Genomic DNA, 17,256 nt, shown 5'->3' with positions numbered 1-17,256 from the left:
GAACTCTTAAGGCATCAGCATATCAAGACATTTTGGACAAATTCATGCTCCCAACATCGTGGGAACAGTTTGGGGATGGCCCCTTCCTGTTCCAACATGACTGCGCACCAGTGCACAAAGCAAGGTCCATAAAGACATGGCTGAGCAAGTTTGGGGTGGAGGAACTTGACTGGCCTCTACAAAGTCCTGACCTCAACCCTATAGAATACCTTTGGGATGAATTAGAGCGCAGACTGAGAGACAGGCCTTCTTGTTCAAAATCGGTGCCTGACCTCCCAAATGAGCATCTGAAAGAATGGTTAAATATTCCCATAGACACACTCCTAAACCTTGTGGACAGCCTTCCCAGAAGAATTGAAGCTGTTATAGCTGTAAATGGTGGGCCAACTCAATATTGAACCCTACGGACTAAGACTGGGATGCTATTAAAGTTCATGTGCGTGTAAAGGCAGGCGCCCTAATACTTCTCACTCCCGTGGAATATAATTTACATATGTTTTGCTTAAAGTCGTTTAAAAGTTCAGATAAGATGGTTTTTCTGGGGTTCCCAAGTAAAAAGGAAAACCATTCTGTCATTTGACTTACAGATTCCACCTACAAGAATTATGACATTATGTATTCTTAAACTTTTATCTTGGATTAAAGTGATATTAAAGCAGATTTAAAAAACAAAAACATGTTATACTTGCCTGCTTTGTGCAGTGGTTTTGCACAGAGTAGCCCCGATCCTTCTCTTCTCAGGTCCTTTGCTGGCGCTCCTGGCCCCTCCCTCTTGCAGAGTGCCCCCATAGCAAGCAGCTTGAGCAGGCTCACTCCCGAGCCGCTGCTCTGTGTGTTCATTCACACATGGAGTGTGGCTAGGCCCCCGCCCCCTGTTCTCTCCTTATTGGCTCACTGGCTGTGATTGACAGTAGCAGGAGCCAATGGCTCCCACTCAGCAAATCAGGAGGAAGAGCCTGGGAGAGCCTCTGTTCTTGTGCAGATCACTGGATCAGGACTGGGCTCAGGTAAGTATTAGGGGGGACGGGGGGGGGGGGTACTGCACACAGTAGGTTTTTCAAACCTTAATGGTTGAAAACTTTGAGCCATTACAACCACTTTTAGAACGTATGTAAAATGAAAGTCTTTTGTCAATATTGGCCAGTCAGACTTCACCTGTTGTATTTTTTTTTTTTATAATCCAAATTGTTATTGTTAAGCTATGAAAGTTGGCCTGCTTCTTGTGAATGGTCAGAACATTTTGGATCTGTAAGGACTAAATATGCCTTGCATGCAAGTTGTCTATAACCAGCTTTAATTGTCATCTAATGAAGGGACCACAGACCTCCTTGGGAAAGGAACCATGTTTTTTAATCCAGTTTTTTTTTTTTTTTTTCCTTCATTTTTACATTTGAATAATGTATAATTTCAGTAATACTAATTGTGCACAGTGATGGATAGCTCTGTTCACGTGCATTAAATTATAACTAAACCACAGAAGGTGCTTGCTGGAAAATCTGTTTGCATATTGAATAATGCGAACAGGTGGCTAGGGTGGAAGGTTCTGATAATTTTTCTAATCGCCCAACATGAAGCCACTATATATAGATTACTCTACCTGGCTTTCTAAGGCCTTGCAGGTCCCTTCTTCTGAGAGAGTATCAGTAGTCTTGCCATATCTTGTACAGGAACATCTGTGTGTAATTATCATGTTGGTCACAATGCACAGAGAATTCATGCTGCTCAGGGAACACTACACATGCTAGATCTCTGTGCAACCAGATGGTATTTAAGTGTATGCAAGAAATCTCTTGGCAAAATTTCTGCATAGTGTCAAAACCAGGCTTGTTAACTCCGTAATCTTGGCAGTGCGTGAAAGGCTGCATGTCTACAGCGTCTATGTGAGTTCACAATGTCCCAAAATGTAGTATGTTGTAATTTAGGGCTTGTGGAGCAGGTAAAACCCATTGTTTTAGGAGGGTAGACTTGTTACAGGATTGTCACATTTGAATAAACCAAAAATAAATGTTTTTCTAAAACAGGAAATGTGATTTTGGTCATTGCCATCTATTTAATTGAGTATTAACTAATTTGAAAGGCCAAAGACATTTGTATTTAACTTGCATGCTCCAATATTTTTAAATCCAAGCTCAGGAAAGCAAAACCCAGTGTGACTGCAGAGTTATCGAGGGACTTAACCCTGCCTAACCCACCCCAGGAAAAATCCCTAACATTTGTATCTGTCTAAAAATTAACACAAAAGAAAACTTACTAGGCCATGGAGTCCAGCGTTGTCCTTCAGCAGTGCCATCTTAATTTGAGATCCTGCACATGTACAGACACGCTATTTCTCTAGCATAGACTATATAAGGTGCGTGTACATGTGCAAAATCTCTCGAACTGCTCTTGCATTGTCTATGTCACACATCTCCGTAGTTATTTTGCAAAATCTCGCACATGTGCAAGTGACCTGCGGTGTGCATGCACATTCATTAGCTGCAAGTACTCCATTCAAGTACAACATTTTAAGTACAGTGAAGAGATATTGCAGGAGATAGTCAGGAGGTATGCTGGAAGGTGGAAAAAAAATAGAAACAAAAAGGTAAGATTTGTTTGACTTAAATTTACAAATTTTTTTATTATTTTTTTTAATTATTTTTCTCCTCTTTAAAATGGCAGACTTGGTTCAGTGCAGAAATTGTGCATTTATTTTATGTTCCACTCTTTGGAGATTCAGATGCTGTCAGATCTGTAGACAATTCTCCTTACTGCAGCAGGAAATTGCATTTTTGAAATCAGAGATATTTAAATTATCTGTTAAACAAACTCCAGCTGGGACTGCTGCAATGCCACTGCCACAGAGGACCCCCAGAAATGGCAGATGGGTTACTGTAGGTTCTGGAAGACTTAGAGTGGTGGATAGAAGACATGTCCCACAGTCGGTGGTTCTCCATAATTCATTTGCAGCACTCTCAGAATGTAAGGACAACATGGATATGGACTCAAGCACAGAGGGTGAGAAACCATCGACTCCTATGTCTAATGTATGCAAGACTGCAGCCAAGGACAAAAAAGATAAAGTGAAGTCTCAAAGGAAGCAGCTGTTGCTGGGTGATTCAATCATAAGAAGTGTGGAGCTTAAAGAAAATGGTTTTGTGAGATGTCTCCCTGGTGCTACTGCTAGACAAGATAGAAGACGTATTATAAATATTGTTAAGCAAGCAAAGCAGGAAGGGGACATGGATGTTCTTGTCCATCTAGGGACAAATGACCTGGCTTGCAATGAAGTGTCAGAGGTGAAAAAATCTTTTCTCTGTCGCTTATTGACAGACGTAGTCCTCCTTGATTAATATCAACTCGGGTTATACTGCCCTCCACAGGAGTAGGACTAGACAGGAAAGAAAACGTTCTGGCCACATCCTAGGGGCAGTCCCAGAGGGTATATCCTCTCACTTCCTGCTACAGCAAATCAGTTTTTTTCTGTCTAGTTAGGATCTTCGGTCCTGGCAAGATTTTTTTAGAAATACTTTTTATTAGGCAGCTTTTCTTCTCCAGTGTTCCTGTGAGATCTTCAAGCAAGTACGCTGAAAACTGGGCGACGGGCTGGATGTTGAGATCCAGTGGTCACCCCAGTTCAGCCTACGAGCGCGTGCAGGCCATAGCTCCGCGCTGGGTCGGCCGCGACATAGTCCCATTGGACGGGGACTGACCCTGCGAGTTAAACGTCTCGCCTGGACGCCAATGACCAGTTGCAAACTGGGTCACGGCGTCCATATTGGTCGACAGCCCCCCCCACCCCGGTGGAGAGGGGTTCTGTCAGGAGTTGGCGCCCGCCTGGTTCCGGTATAGTGAGTAGAATGTTCCCCCTCTCCCCCTGTCGGGTTTGTTGGTGGACGCGGGCCCCTCTCTGGGATGGTCGGACACTCAGTTTCTGGGTCCCCCCTCTATCCTATAACAGGTCACAGATCCCCCAATTTGAGTGTGATTTTGTGAATAAGAAACCAGGAGGCTTGGTTTGGGAGCTGACTATCTAAAGTCACTATATGAGTGTAAGGGTGACTGAAGTCAGTGGCAGACTACTAAGAGGCATTACTATTGAGGTATAGAGGTATCCTACCTGTCACAGTGTGTATACAGGCCGATGCCTATGCCTGAGTTACTGCATCCGCAGGTCGCCATCCCTCCAGAGAGCCGGTCACTTCCACAGGCCGCACAGCCTCCCGCAGGCCGCACAGGCCGAGCTCACACTCCCGCCGGCCGCTGCTAGTTTGCAAGCCGCCGCTATCCTACACAGTCCGCCGCCATTTTCCTGCAGATAGCACGAGGCCGCCATATTGGCATAGCCTCGTGTCTCCAGCATGGGGGCGGCCATGTTTGAGGTGACCAAACACCTCGTGGAGTAATTGGGAGGCGCCGGAAGGCGTGTAAAGGGCGGAGCCGCCTCCTTGGCCCAGGGAAAGCAAGCCAAAGACTTCCTGTCTGTAACAGACAGTGCTGGAAGCAAGTTGATAAGAAACTTCTGTGCATCAGGTGAGCCTTGGGGTCTCTCTCTCTCTCTCTTTCTGAGGGGTCCAAGCAGGTAGACTGAGGGGCGCTATTGCGCTGGGGGACTAAGTAAAAGAAAAAAAAAAAAAAGAAAAATGTTTTTTTCTTGCAATTAATTTTTTTGTGTTTGCTGGCAAGTGTCTTGTTTCATGAACCCTGCCACACATGTATCCCCACCTGATCCCCTCGGATGGCCGCAGGACCCTCCAGTACCTCACTTGTGATGATGCATTATCAGCAGTTTTGGAGTCTTTGGTATCCCGGGTGGAGGTAGCCTGTCAGGGACGGGGGTCAAGAAGAGCGACCCCCGCCTACCCCTATGTCATCTGATACTTCAGATACGGATTCTGAGCTGGTCATTGCAGCCCCTTTTTCTGGGGTTGTTGTCTCAGGTACGGTCTCCTCAGACAGTGAGGAGGACGCTTCTGCCTCCGCCATAGCACAAGAAGCGTTGGTGGAGGCACTAGTTGTGTCTGTCCGGGAAACCTTAAATCTTGAGATTACACCGGCAGAGGTAGCGGAGACTCATATTCCTTTTTTGGTACTAGCAAGCCTACCAAAATGGTGAAGGGTTTCCCTTGCCCAAATGGGGTCGTCCGTAAACGAGCCCCTGCTATTTCCAAACGCATCGCTAGGCGCTATCATTTTGAGGAATCCCTCATTACTAAGATGGACGGCACCACCAATAGTGGACTCATCGATTTCCAGGCTAAATAAAGCCACTGTTATCCCGTTGGATTGACAGAATGGGCCCCACCCATCTCTAGGGTGGGGGGGGGGGGGGGGCGTCTTCACCGGTTTCCGGATCCAGGGCTTTCCAGAATCCCGGATAAAGGGGTTTGCAAGGTCATATGGTCGCGATACAAGATCGAATTTCGATCACTTCCACCGGTGCGATTCTTCCCTTCCAATATTCGACATCCCCGGGTCGCTTAAAAAGCTTTGCGGGGGGACAGCTTGACGCAACAAGCAGTGGTAGTTCCTTGGAGGAGTTCTAGTCGAACTTGTTCACAATGCCCAGGAAAAAGGGCTAGGTGCGTCCAATTCTGGTCTTGGAAGAGATGGAGTCCATCCATACAGTGGTGGCCTCCCTGCATCAGGGGGATTTCCTGGCGTCCATAGACATTTAGGATGCCTATCTTCATATCCCCATCTTCGCAGGACATCAGCGTTTTCGTTGCTTTTCCCAAAGATCATCCCTGGTTCCCACCAGGAGACTGAACTATCTGGGCCTAATTTTGGATACATCCTTGGCAAGAGTGTTTCTCCATGCGGAGAAACTCCAGAAGATTCAGTCAATGATTCGGATGTTGCTGTCCGTCAACTGGCTGGGATTGATGGTTGCCTCCTTAGAGGCAGTACCATTTTGCCCAGTCTCATACCCGAATTCTCCAAAGAGGAGATTCTTCTCATATGGAATCGGAATCCCGATTCCCTGGACAATCGGATCCGATTGAGCGAGCGGACCAGGGAGGCTCTGGTCTGGTGGCTTCGGTCTCCGATGCTCAGCCAGGGGAAGTGATTTCTTCTGATAAATTCCAGGTTACCGATAAATGTGTTGGAACTGAGAGCGATCAGATTTTGTCTGATTTACTGGACCGAGCAGCTCCAGGGCAGCCCGGTTCGGATCCAATCGGACTATGTCACGGTCATGACTTATGTCAATCACCAAGGGGCCTGGTGGCCATAGAAGTGGCCAACATTCTTTATTGGGCGGAACAGTTGTGCCAGCTCTCTCCGCGATATTTATCCCGGGGGTGGACAGGCAGATTATCTCAGCCGTCAGATTCTGGATCAAGAGGAATAGTCTCTTCATCCAGAGGTATTTCACCAGCTGTCCCTTCATTGGGGCACCCCGGATATGGATCTGTTGGCAGGTTGGCTCAACAGGGCTCGCGCCCGCGATCCTCTAGCGGACGCAGCAGACGCGCTGAGCGCCCCGTAGGGGCAGTATCAGCTATTATATGTCTTCCCCCCTCTCAAGTTGCTGCTGAGATTTCTCCGCAGGATAGAGGTGGAGGGAACTCCAGTTATCCTGGAAATTCCGGGCTTACCTCGTCAAGCCGGGTACGCCGACTTAGGCAGGCTAGTCGCGGACGCTCCTTGGAGACTTCCTCTCAGGTAGGATCTGCGGTCTCAAGGACCGATCTTCCATCGTGCTTTACAGTCGCTGACATTAACGGCCTGGCCATTGAGACCCAGGTACTGAAGGACAAAGGATTGTCAGCTTCAGTTATTCTTACTCTGCTGGAAGTCGCTTTCCTTGCTTTAATTAAAGTCTATTATCGCACATGGAAGGCTTATATTGCGTGGTGTGAATCGTTGGAGTTTTTCCCCCACGTACCTATTCGGTGACCCGAATCTTGGCTTTTTCTGCAAAAGGGGGTTGAGCAGAAACTATCCTTGAGCACTATCAAGGGTCAGGTTTCAGCGTTAGCAATCTTCTTCCAGAAGCCTCTGGCTACTCATTCCTTGGTGCGGAATTTCATCCAGGGGGTGCGGCAGTTGGCTCCGCCAGTGCGCGTGCCCTTACCGCCCTGGGATCTTAATTTGGTTTTGTCGGTTCTGCAGAAACCTCCCTTTGAAAATATCAGGGAGATTCCCTTGCTTACATTATCCCAGAAGGTGGCCTTCTTGGTGGCTATCACTTCTGCACGCAGGGTGTCAGAACTGGCTGCATTATCATGCCATTCCCCATATCTAGTGGTTCATAGGGATAAGGTAGTTCTTCATCCGAAGCCATCCTTTCTTCCTAAGGTGGTTCCAGATTTTCATCTGAATGAAGATATTGTGCTACCTTCCTTGTGTCCGAAGAAAATCATCCTCGGGAATGTGCGTTGCATTCCTTGGATGTAGCTCGGGCAATCAGGGTATACCTGAAGACTACGGAATCATTCCGTAAAACGGATTCACTTTTTGTGATCACGGATGGCCCCAGAAAGGGGTTGCCTGTATCTGCCGCGACTATCTCCAGATGGATCAGACAGACGATGGTACAGGCTTATTCTATTAAGGGTCGGAATCCTCCGTTCCCTGTTAAGGCGCACTCCACTCGAGCGCTCAGTACTTCCTGGGCCTACCGCCATCAGGCGTCAGTGGTCCAGGTGTGCAAGGCGGCTACCTGGTCGTCGGTTCATACCTTTACAAAATTTTATAAAGTTGATGTGATGGCATCGGTGGATGCCTCATTTGGCCGCAAGGTTTTGCAGGCCGCAATTTGAGGAGACCGGTGGTCTATCTCGAGGGTTTTTTTCTGTTGGATTTTCAGTTGAGTCTCATCCTTTGATTGATGAGCCTTTAAAACTTCTAGTTGGCACCGGTTGGGCCTTCTAGATTGGATTTTGATTTCCATTATCCCACCCCTCATTTGTGGCACTGCTTTGGGACGTCCCGAGTTGATATTAATCAAGGAGGACTACGTCTGTCAATGAGCGACAGAGAAAAATGGATTTTTGTAAGATCTTACCGTAAAATCCTTTTCTCTTAAGCTCATTGACAGACGTAGTACCCGCCCCTCTGTTTTCGGAGTTGGGTTGGGTTAAATTCTCTAAACACTGCTTTGTGACATAACTGATTTGCTGTAGCAGGAATTGAGAGGATATACCCTCTGGGACTGCCCCTAGGGTGTGGCCAGAACATTTTCTTTCCTGTCTAGTCCTACTCCTGTGGAGGGCAGTATAACCCGAATTGATATTAATCAAGGAGGACTACGTCTGTCAATGAGCTTAAGAGAAAAGGATTTTACGGTAAGATCTTACAAAAATCCATTTTTATCACACTTGATAATGACGTACAGGATTTTGCATCCACCATTTCATTTTCTGAAGTTCTGCCTGTGCATAATGTTCAGAATGATAGGCAGAGGCGCATAAAGGAGTTCAACATATGGCTTAGTAAATGGTGTCAAGAGCAAGGATTTGGCTTTGTTTCTCATGATAGCTCTACTTGGAATAGAAAGGAACTGTACAAAAAAGATGGTTTGCATCTTTCTCTCAATGGAACAAATGTACTTAGTGAACAACTCCAAGAATTTGCGAAAGAGTATTTAAACTAGGAAAGGGGGGGCAAAAGAGTGAAAATACAAGAGTCCAATTACCCCCGAAACAATGCCAGAACAGGTCAGAAGCACAGAGGTTAAGAAATGATAAGCTCAGAGTCCTGTCTACAAATGCTCGCAGTTTAGGTAAAAAAATCAATGAACTTGGGTCAATAATGGCATCTGAGAATGTAGATTTAGTGGCTGTTACGGAGACATGGTTTAATGGAAGAAATGACTGGGACATAACCATACCAGGGTACTCTTTATACAGAAGAGACAGAGAAGGCAAGAAAGGAGGAGGAGTGGCCCTGTATGTGAAAGATAGCATTAAATCTAACCTAATACAAGTTGGTGAGGCCAACATAGTCAGTTTGGGTTACGTTGCAGTTTGCTAATCATGCAGTAACTTGTGTAGGTGTGATATATAGACCACCTGGTCAAGTTAAAGAACTAGATGATCTACTAGTTGAAGAAATAGCTAAAATGACAATGAAAGGAGAAGTTATCATTCTGGGAGATTTCAATCTTCCAGATATAAACTGGAAAACCAAAATAGCAAGTTCTACCAGGAGTACAGATATTCTAAATTCCCTACTGGGGTTGTCTCTGCAACAAGTGGCTGAGGAGCCAACCCGGAGGGAGGCCATTTTGGATTTTGTATTCACAAATGGGGATTCGGTATATGATGTCATTGTAGGCGAAACCTTGGGATCTAGTGATCACCAGTCAGTGTGGTTTAATATAAGAACTGTGAAAGTCACACCACACAAAAACAAAAGTTTTAGATTTTAGAAAAACAGACTTTTCAAAAATGAAAAACCCAGAGCAATGAAGATAAGAAAATCTACAAGATTAGGCAGAAAGAGGCCAAGCAAGTTATAAGAACTTCTAAAGTGCAGGCAGAAGAAAAACTAGCTCAGTCTATGAAAAACGGGGATAAGACATTCTTCAGATATATAAATGAAAAAAGGAAATTAAAACAAGGAATAACTAAATTAAAAACAAAGGACGGAAGGTATGTAGAAGAGAATAAAGGGCTAGCTGACTGCCTTAATGAATACTTCTGTTCAGTTTTTACAGAAGAAAAAGAAGGAAAAGGACCTCCACTTGAAAGGATGACTAATGAATCGTTTGATGCATGTGTCTTTACAGAGGAAGACTTTCTAAGATTGCTGTCTAAAGTGAAGACAAATAAGTCACAGGGTCCTGATGATACACCCAAAATTATTAAAAGAGCTTAGTGGTGAGCTGGCAAAACCATTAACAGATTTATTTAACCAATCATTAGTAACAGGAGTCGTCCCGGAAGATTGGAAATTGGCAAATGTCGTGCCCATTCACAAGAAAGGTAGTAGGGAGGAATCGAGCAACTATAGACCAGTGAGTCTGACATCAATAGTAGGCAAATTAATGGAAACCCTATTAAAGGATAGAATTGTGGAACATCTTAAATCCCATGGATTGCAAGATGAAAAACAGGTTTACTTCAGGGAGATCATGTCAAACAAATCTTATAGATTTTTTTGACTGGGTGACTAAAATAATAGACGGTGGAGGTGCAGTAGACATTGCATATCTAGATTTTAGTAAGGCTTTTGACACTGTCCCACATAGAAGACTTATCAATAAACTACAGTCATTGAGCATGGACTCCCATATTGTTGAGTGGATTAGGCAGTGGCTGAGTGACAGACAACAGAGGGTTGTAGTCAATGGAGAACATTCAGAACAAGGTCATGTTACCAGTGGGGTACCTCAGGGATCTGTACTGGGACCAATTTTGTTTAATATCTTCATAAGTGATATTGCAAAAGGCCTCGATGGTAAGGTTTGTCTTTTTGCTGATGACACAAAGATATGTAACAGGGTTGATGTTCCTGGAGGGAAACGCCAAATGGAAAAGGATTTAGGAAAACTAGAAGAATGGTCAGAACTCTGGCAACTGAAATTTAATGTGGATAAGTGCAAGATAATGCACCTGGGGCGTAAAAACCCAAGGGCAGAATATAGAATATTTGACACAGTCCTGACCTCAGTATCTGAGGAAAGGGATTTAGGAGTAATTATTTCAGAAGACTTAAAGGTGGGAAGACAATGTAATAGAGCAGCACGAAATGCCAGCAGAATGCTTGGATGTATAGGGCGAGGTATAAGCAGTAGAAAGAGAGAAGTGCTTATGCCGCTGTACAGAACACTGGTGAGACCTCACTTGGAGTATTGTGCGCAGTACTGGAGGCCATATCTCCAGAAGGATATAGATACTCTAGAGAGAGTTCAGAGAAGAGCTACTAAACTAGTACAAGGATTGCAGGAAAAAACCTACCAGGAAAGGTTAAAGGACCTTAACATGTATAGCTTGGAAGAAAGAAGAGACAGAGGGGATATGATAGAAACTTTTAAATACATAAAGGGAATCATCTCTGTAAAGGAGGAGAGCATATTTAAAAGAAGAAAAACTACCACAAGAGGACACATTTTTAAATTAGAGGGGCAAAGGTTTAAAAGTAATATGAGGAAGTATTACTTTACTGAGAGAGTAGTGGATGCATGGAATAACCTTCCTGCAGAAGTGGTAGCTGCAAATCCAGTGAAGGAGTTTAAGCATGCATGGGATAGGCATAAGGCTATCCTTCATATAAGATAGGGCCAGGGACTATTCATAGGATTCAGTAATATTGGGCAGACTAGATGGGCCAAATGGTTCTTATCTGCCGACACATTCTATGTTTCTATGCATCGAGCCCTGTAAGGTCATCCTGGCCTAGGCTGGCATCTAGCATCTCACATTGGCATGCCGCTTAGCGCACTTTGCTTTGCTCAGCGAGGAATCCCTATGCTGATCCCTGCTGAGCAAGCAGATGACATGACTGTCTCCACACTGCACAGTGAGATGACAGAGTCCTGCTCTCCCCTATGAGCAAATCGGGTAAAAACTGACCGCCTGTCCGGTTTTATCCGATCTGGTCCGCCAAAAAGATGGAAAATAGGGTGTCCATCAGTCTGGATTTGGCAGACCGGATTGGATCAGGTAGCAGCGAGTGGCAGCGGACATGTCAACGCTGACATCCGCCGCTCCATGAAGGGTGAATGAAGGGTCTGATTAGGTCCGCCTGAAAAACTGACAGTCTTTTTTTGAGGCAAATATGTAAGAAGGAGGTGGACGAGGCAGGAGAGAGGACCTTCCTTGCCTAATCATAGCTCAAAAGCAGTTCATTCTGTTAGTGAGGCATCTCAGGACAGAGCTAATAAGGGATTTTTAGTTAAAAGAAAAGCCAGTCAGTCTTTAAAGTACACATTTCAGTAACTCTGCAAGGGTTTAATTTTTCAGAAACGCTCACCAAAAGTTTTAGGGGCTAAAGGCTATCACATAAGCGCACTGAAAAATTATATTTGATGCTAAGTCCACTTTAAATTCTGTTAATTTCTGTTAAAGTGTGTGTAAACCTAAAATCCATATTTGCAGTATTTTTGACATATCTTACCTTATACAGTTTCTTTAAGCAACCATGTTTTGTGAAGTTTCCTCCTTGGAGATCCTTCTAGTAACCACACTCTTTTCCTGGCTGAGAAAGCGAAGCTGCTGCCTTGCCCTGTATTAGCATTATCAGCCTGCTATGTACAATCCTTGGCCATTGGAACAATCTATCAGGTTTAGCTAATAGGAAATAAAATGGCCAACTGAAAGAGTTTACACAGCTGACAATGTTGCTAATAATTGTGGGGCAGTGGCTTAGTGTTCTCAGCCTGCAACAGGAAGTGCTGACAAAAAAATTTCCAACAAATTATAAGAAACATTTTACTTAAGATTGTTTAAAGACAAACATATTTTTTATTATTTTCGATAGGGTAGGGGAGGGTGGAAACTGCTGTCATGATTTCATTTTTAAATTTGGAAGATTTCCCTTCACTTCCTGTAATGTATACTCAACAGTAAGTGAGAGGATATCTTGTTAATAATAAGGAAATCCACTGTTGGCTGTCAAAGGAAGATTTCCTCTTGACATGGTGACTCAGCGTTTTGCATATGGCCTCACTTTTATACCTAGTGACATTGGTGATCAGGACAATTGTAGAGAATTCATTTCCTGAATGGGGACATGGACAGCTGAGAAGAAAAGTAACCTGACTTGGGTTCTAAACTCTTGCCATGCTATCCAAATTGTTTGGTATACTTTAGTAAAACTGAATACATTTAGAAGTGATGCAAAACCTACCTAACGCGTTAAGGTGCTTGTTAGAATAGATATCTGATAGCCAGTTGATATGAGCTAAAATTATTTGCCTAGTTTGGGGGGGGGGGGGGAGGGTTCGGCAAGGGGTAAAATAGAACAGCAAATTGGTGGCTGTCATCGTAAGAAATTTTAATTAAAGTCCTTGATATGTCAGATATGGCCAAACTTATGTGAGACAAAGTTTGAACCTGGCGGCCATGTATAATCTGGGGCTGTTATGAATGGCAGAGGCATGTGTGATATTAGCAGTTTTAATAGCAGGAAATTACTCCCTTTTTCTGTAAGGGGAATACATCTTGAATGTATTCCTAGACAATGTTGCTGAAATTGTATAGCAATGCTAAACTTTGTTAGAAGCCCCTGGATGCATTGAAATGCACAGAATTAGGTGATATATATTCTATTGTAGCTTGTAGTTTTGCGTGGGTTATTGTTTATTTAAGGCAATGCCACTCTACATTATTGTCACATTCTAATGAAAGTTTAACTGCTAGAAAGCTTTCACAGACTAGTATCTGTTTTTGAATGTCCATAGAATAAATGCATGTCCTTTGATCGTACGTATTTTAATTCTTTATCTTTTAATTCTGTGCCTTCTTTTTGTTTTTTTTTTTATACATTTTAAAGTTCCAAAAAATGAATGTAATAAAGGCAATGCATGAAGGTAAAAAACCTTCTGTGTGCAGCTTACTTGAACCGCATCGCGATCTAGCGATGTGCACAAGAGCCTCGGCTCTCTAGGGACTTTCTCTCCTCATTGGCTCCCACTGCTGTCAATCACAGTCAGTGAGCCAGTGAGGAGAGAGGGAACGGGGAAGAGCAAGCTGTTTGCTGTAGGGGGCACTTGGCAGGAGGGAGGGGCCAGAAACGCCAGCAGAGGACACAGGAAAAGGAGGATCAGACTGCACTGTGCAAAACTATTGCACAGAGCAGGTAAGTGTGATGTGTTTTGGTATTAAAAAAAAAAAAAAAAAACGACAAACTTGCATTTAATATCACTTTAAGCTGCCTGCATTTGCAAACATATTGTTTTTGTTCTGCTGTTTTCATGGTAAACATATTTATTGTTTCATCTCATGCTTGATTTGAATTGCCTAGTTTGTGACATATTCATGTTAAAGCTGAATTCACATTTGTGCTACTGTGTTTAGTTTTCTAAATACAGGAGAAATTATCGGGGAAGCATCTTATGTATCCCAGATTGATTTTTCCTGCATTTTAGATGTTGCTGGTTTAATGTGGGTTTAGCTCTCCTTACGCAAGCATAACGCACAAATTCATGAAGCTTTCCATATTTTTCCTTTTTCTTTCGTTCATTGATGGACACAGCTCCTGATCGTCTTAATCATTGGGTTTTACTGCCCCCTACAGGAGTAGGACACTAGGCAGAAAAAAAGTCTGGCTATGCCTATGGGCAGTCCCAGGGGGTATACTCCCTCTCTGCTATAGGTACTCAGTTTTTTTCTGCCTAGTCAGTAAGGACCTAGTTCCTTGCTGGGATCTCTGGTCCTGGCAATTTTTTCTTTAGATTTTTTTTTTTTCTCCTGGATTTTTTCCTGTAAGATCTACAATCAACTGCCGGACTCGGCGATGGGTTGGATAATCTAGATCCAGTGGTCACCCTAGTCTGGTCAGAGAGTGTGTGCAGATCTCAGCTCCGCGCTAGGTCGGCCACGACATATGCCCACTGGACGGGGGCTGGCCTGTGAGTTAAACATCTCGCGAGGTCGCATACGACTGGATCCCAGCTAGAGTCGTAGTGTACCTCTTGGCTTACAGCACCACATTTCGATGGAGAGGAGGTTCTGTCTGGTGGTCCCTGTAGGCCATAAGGCCCCCCCATCCGCCCCCCCTCCCTTCACTGGGGCTGGGGGATGGCTTGATCCACCGCCTGGGGTGGGGGCAGGGTGCTGTGCTGGCAGGGGGTGCGCTACCGGCCAACTGCTGTTGGGAGGGCTGTACCTGGTGGCAGCTACTTCCAGGGGCCCCCCTTTCCTGCCTGTCCCATTTTTTGAGGCCTAGGGATCCCTCCTGGTGCCGCCCGGGGCTGCCTTTTTCTTGTAGCCCGTGTGCTTAATGCACGGTGGCCATGTTTGTGTAGCCTAGCGGCCATTTTTCAGTGGTTTGCCATTGAAAATAGTGGCGGCTATGACAGTGGAGCCCTCTGGGTGGCCATTTCCACGATGGGAGCCCCTCTTCATCCCCTTGTGCTGACTCCTGGATCTTTTTGTTTCCTGATCACTGGTCATGCAGTGCAGATTCTCCTGGTGGCTGCGGTGCCTGGTTTCTGTGGGGTGGTGAGTCTGGGGGGATCCTCTCCCTCTCTACTGAACATAGATTGGTGCTCTGTGGCTGGCAACCGGATGGGCTGCCAGAGCGGTGGGGGTTGTCCCTTAGCAGTGTGTTACACTGTTACACTTTTTGTGGGGTCCCCCTGGGGACTAATGGAGTCTTCAGAGCACATCTCCCCACATGATCTCCTCTCTGAGGCTGCGGGGCCCTCAGGGTCCCATCCATCCATCGATGCACGAACAGCAGTCCTGGAGTCATTGGTGTCCCGGGTTGAGGTGGCTTTGGGCGACGGGCTAGCAAAAAGCACCCCCCGCCCTCCCCTGCCACATTTCTCATCAGATCCTGAATCGGATTTGGCCGCTGTGGACATAGGTCACCCTGCTAGGTGTGCGATCATGCGCCCTGAATCCTCAGATAGTGAGGAGGGTTCCTCCACTTCTGCAAGCACGTACGAAAAGGCATGGTGGATGCACTGATTGTAGCTTTGCGTGAGACCTGAAGGATGGAGGACATAGCTGACGCTGCGGTGAGGCACAGGTTCCCTTTGACATTCACAAGCCATCCAGAGCAGAAAAAGTGTTCCCTTTCCCCTCCTATTTTGACAGAATTGTCACAAAATAGTGGGGAGGATCAAAGCTTCCCCCTGGGGTCCTTAAGTGATTTTGCTAGGCGATACCACTATGAGGAGTCCCTTCTTAAGAAGTGGACTGTTCCCCTGGTGGTGGACCCTCCGGTTTCCAGACTGAACAAGGCAACCATGATTCCGATTGAAGAGTCCCCAGCCCTTAAGGACCCAGCTGACAGTAGGCGGAGCCTGATACCCACACACCCTGGCTGGTTTGGCACTGAGACCAATATTTACCATTGCCCTGGTGTCGCAGACTCTGACCAAATGGGCCAGAGTCTGACACCTTTTGCGCCGTAACCTGGAGGTTAAGTAGCTCCCCCTGCCTTTGCTGAGCTGGCGGATCAGCTGGTCCAGGGACTGCAGTTTATCTGTGATGCCTTTTTGGATGCCGCTCCCCTAGGGGCTCAGCTCTGTTTCAGGAGTGGTCCTTTGGCGTGTCTTTTGGCTCAAATGCTGGTCTGTGGACCAGACTTCTAAAAAGGCCTTGACTGATCTTCCTTTCAAGGAGATTGCCTCTTCGGAGCTACCCCAGTGATGACATCATAAAAGGTCTCACAGAGGGGAAGAGTACCTTTCTTCCGCAGGCTACCAAGGGCAAGGACCCTCGTCCTAGATGTGGGCCCTCCCTCTCGGCTCATTGGAAGTTTTTTTAGTCCCTCAGGGTCGACTGACAAGGGGTCGGAGCCCTTCGGGTCTCCTCTGAAGGATCCAAGCGAACTTGGTCTGGCAAGTCAAGAGTGGGCTTCTCCAGACCCACAGACAGGTCCCTTCAGCATGAAGATGCGCCTTCACCCGTATCTGGGGTGGGGGGGATGTCTTCACTGGTTCCTGGACCCGTGGACTCCCCTGGTACAAGTCAGGTGGATCAACGAGGTAATTTGGTCCGGCTACAAGATCAAGTTTCGTTTTTACCCTCTGGTAAGGTTCTTCCTTCCAACTTGCGACTGTCCCCAGTCCGCTTACAGGCTCTTTTTGGGGCGGTGCAAGACCTTTTACTTTAAAGGGCGATGGTCCCGGTTTTGACTACGGAACATTTTCAGGGGTTTTACTCAAACCTGTTTACAGTCCCCAGGAAGGAAGGGAAGGTGCGTTCAATTCTGGACCTCAAGGTGCTGAACTGCTTTGTGTGGGGGCAGAAGTTCAGAATGGAGTCTGTTCGCATGGTGGTAGCTTCCCTGCATCAGGGGGATTTTTCTTGCCTCTATCGACATCAAGGGTGCTTCCCTTCACATTCCAATATGTGTCGGTCTCCAGCGCTTTCTCTGCTTTGCCGTGGAAGAGGAGCATTATCAGTTTGTGGCGTTACCCTTTGGTCTCACTTCTGCTTCTCGTGTCTACATTGGCGTACATTGCGTGGTGTAAGTCTCTTGGGATTCGTTCTTGCTCCTTCTCGGTGGCTCGGATCTTTACCTTCCTTCAACAGGGGTTGAACAGAAATTGGCCTCGAGTACCATCAAGGGCCAGATGTTGGCTTTGGAGGTCTTCTTCCAACGACTTTTGGCCACATACTCCCTGGTGCGTAACCTTCTTCAGGGAGTTAG

At 45.8% G+C, this 17,256-nt stretch overlaps 1 protein-coding gene across 2 annotated transcripts in view; it reads left to right on the top strand.

Moving 5' to 3' along the window:
- USP6NL (USP6 N-terminal like) overlaps positions 1-17,256 on the top strand; it is a 255,657-nt gene that overhangs the window by 165,007 nt on the left and 73,394 nt on the right. The gene's annotated exons all lie outside the window — the stretch shown is intronic.

This window comes from Pelophylax lessonae, assembly GCF_965119305.1.
Source record: "Pelophylax lessonae genome assembly, chromosome: 4".
Taxonomy (NCBI): domain Eukaryota; kingdom Metazoa; phylum Chordata; class Amphibia; order Anura; family Ranidae; genus Pelophylax; species Pelophylax lessonae.
Note: the sequence above shows the minus strand (reverse complement) of the source record. Positions and strands in the feature narration are given on the sequence as shown.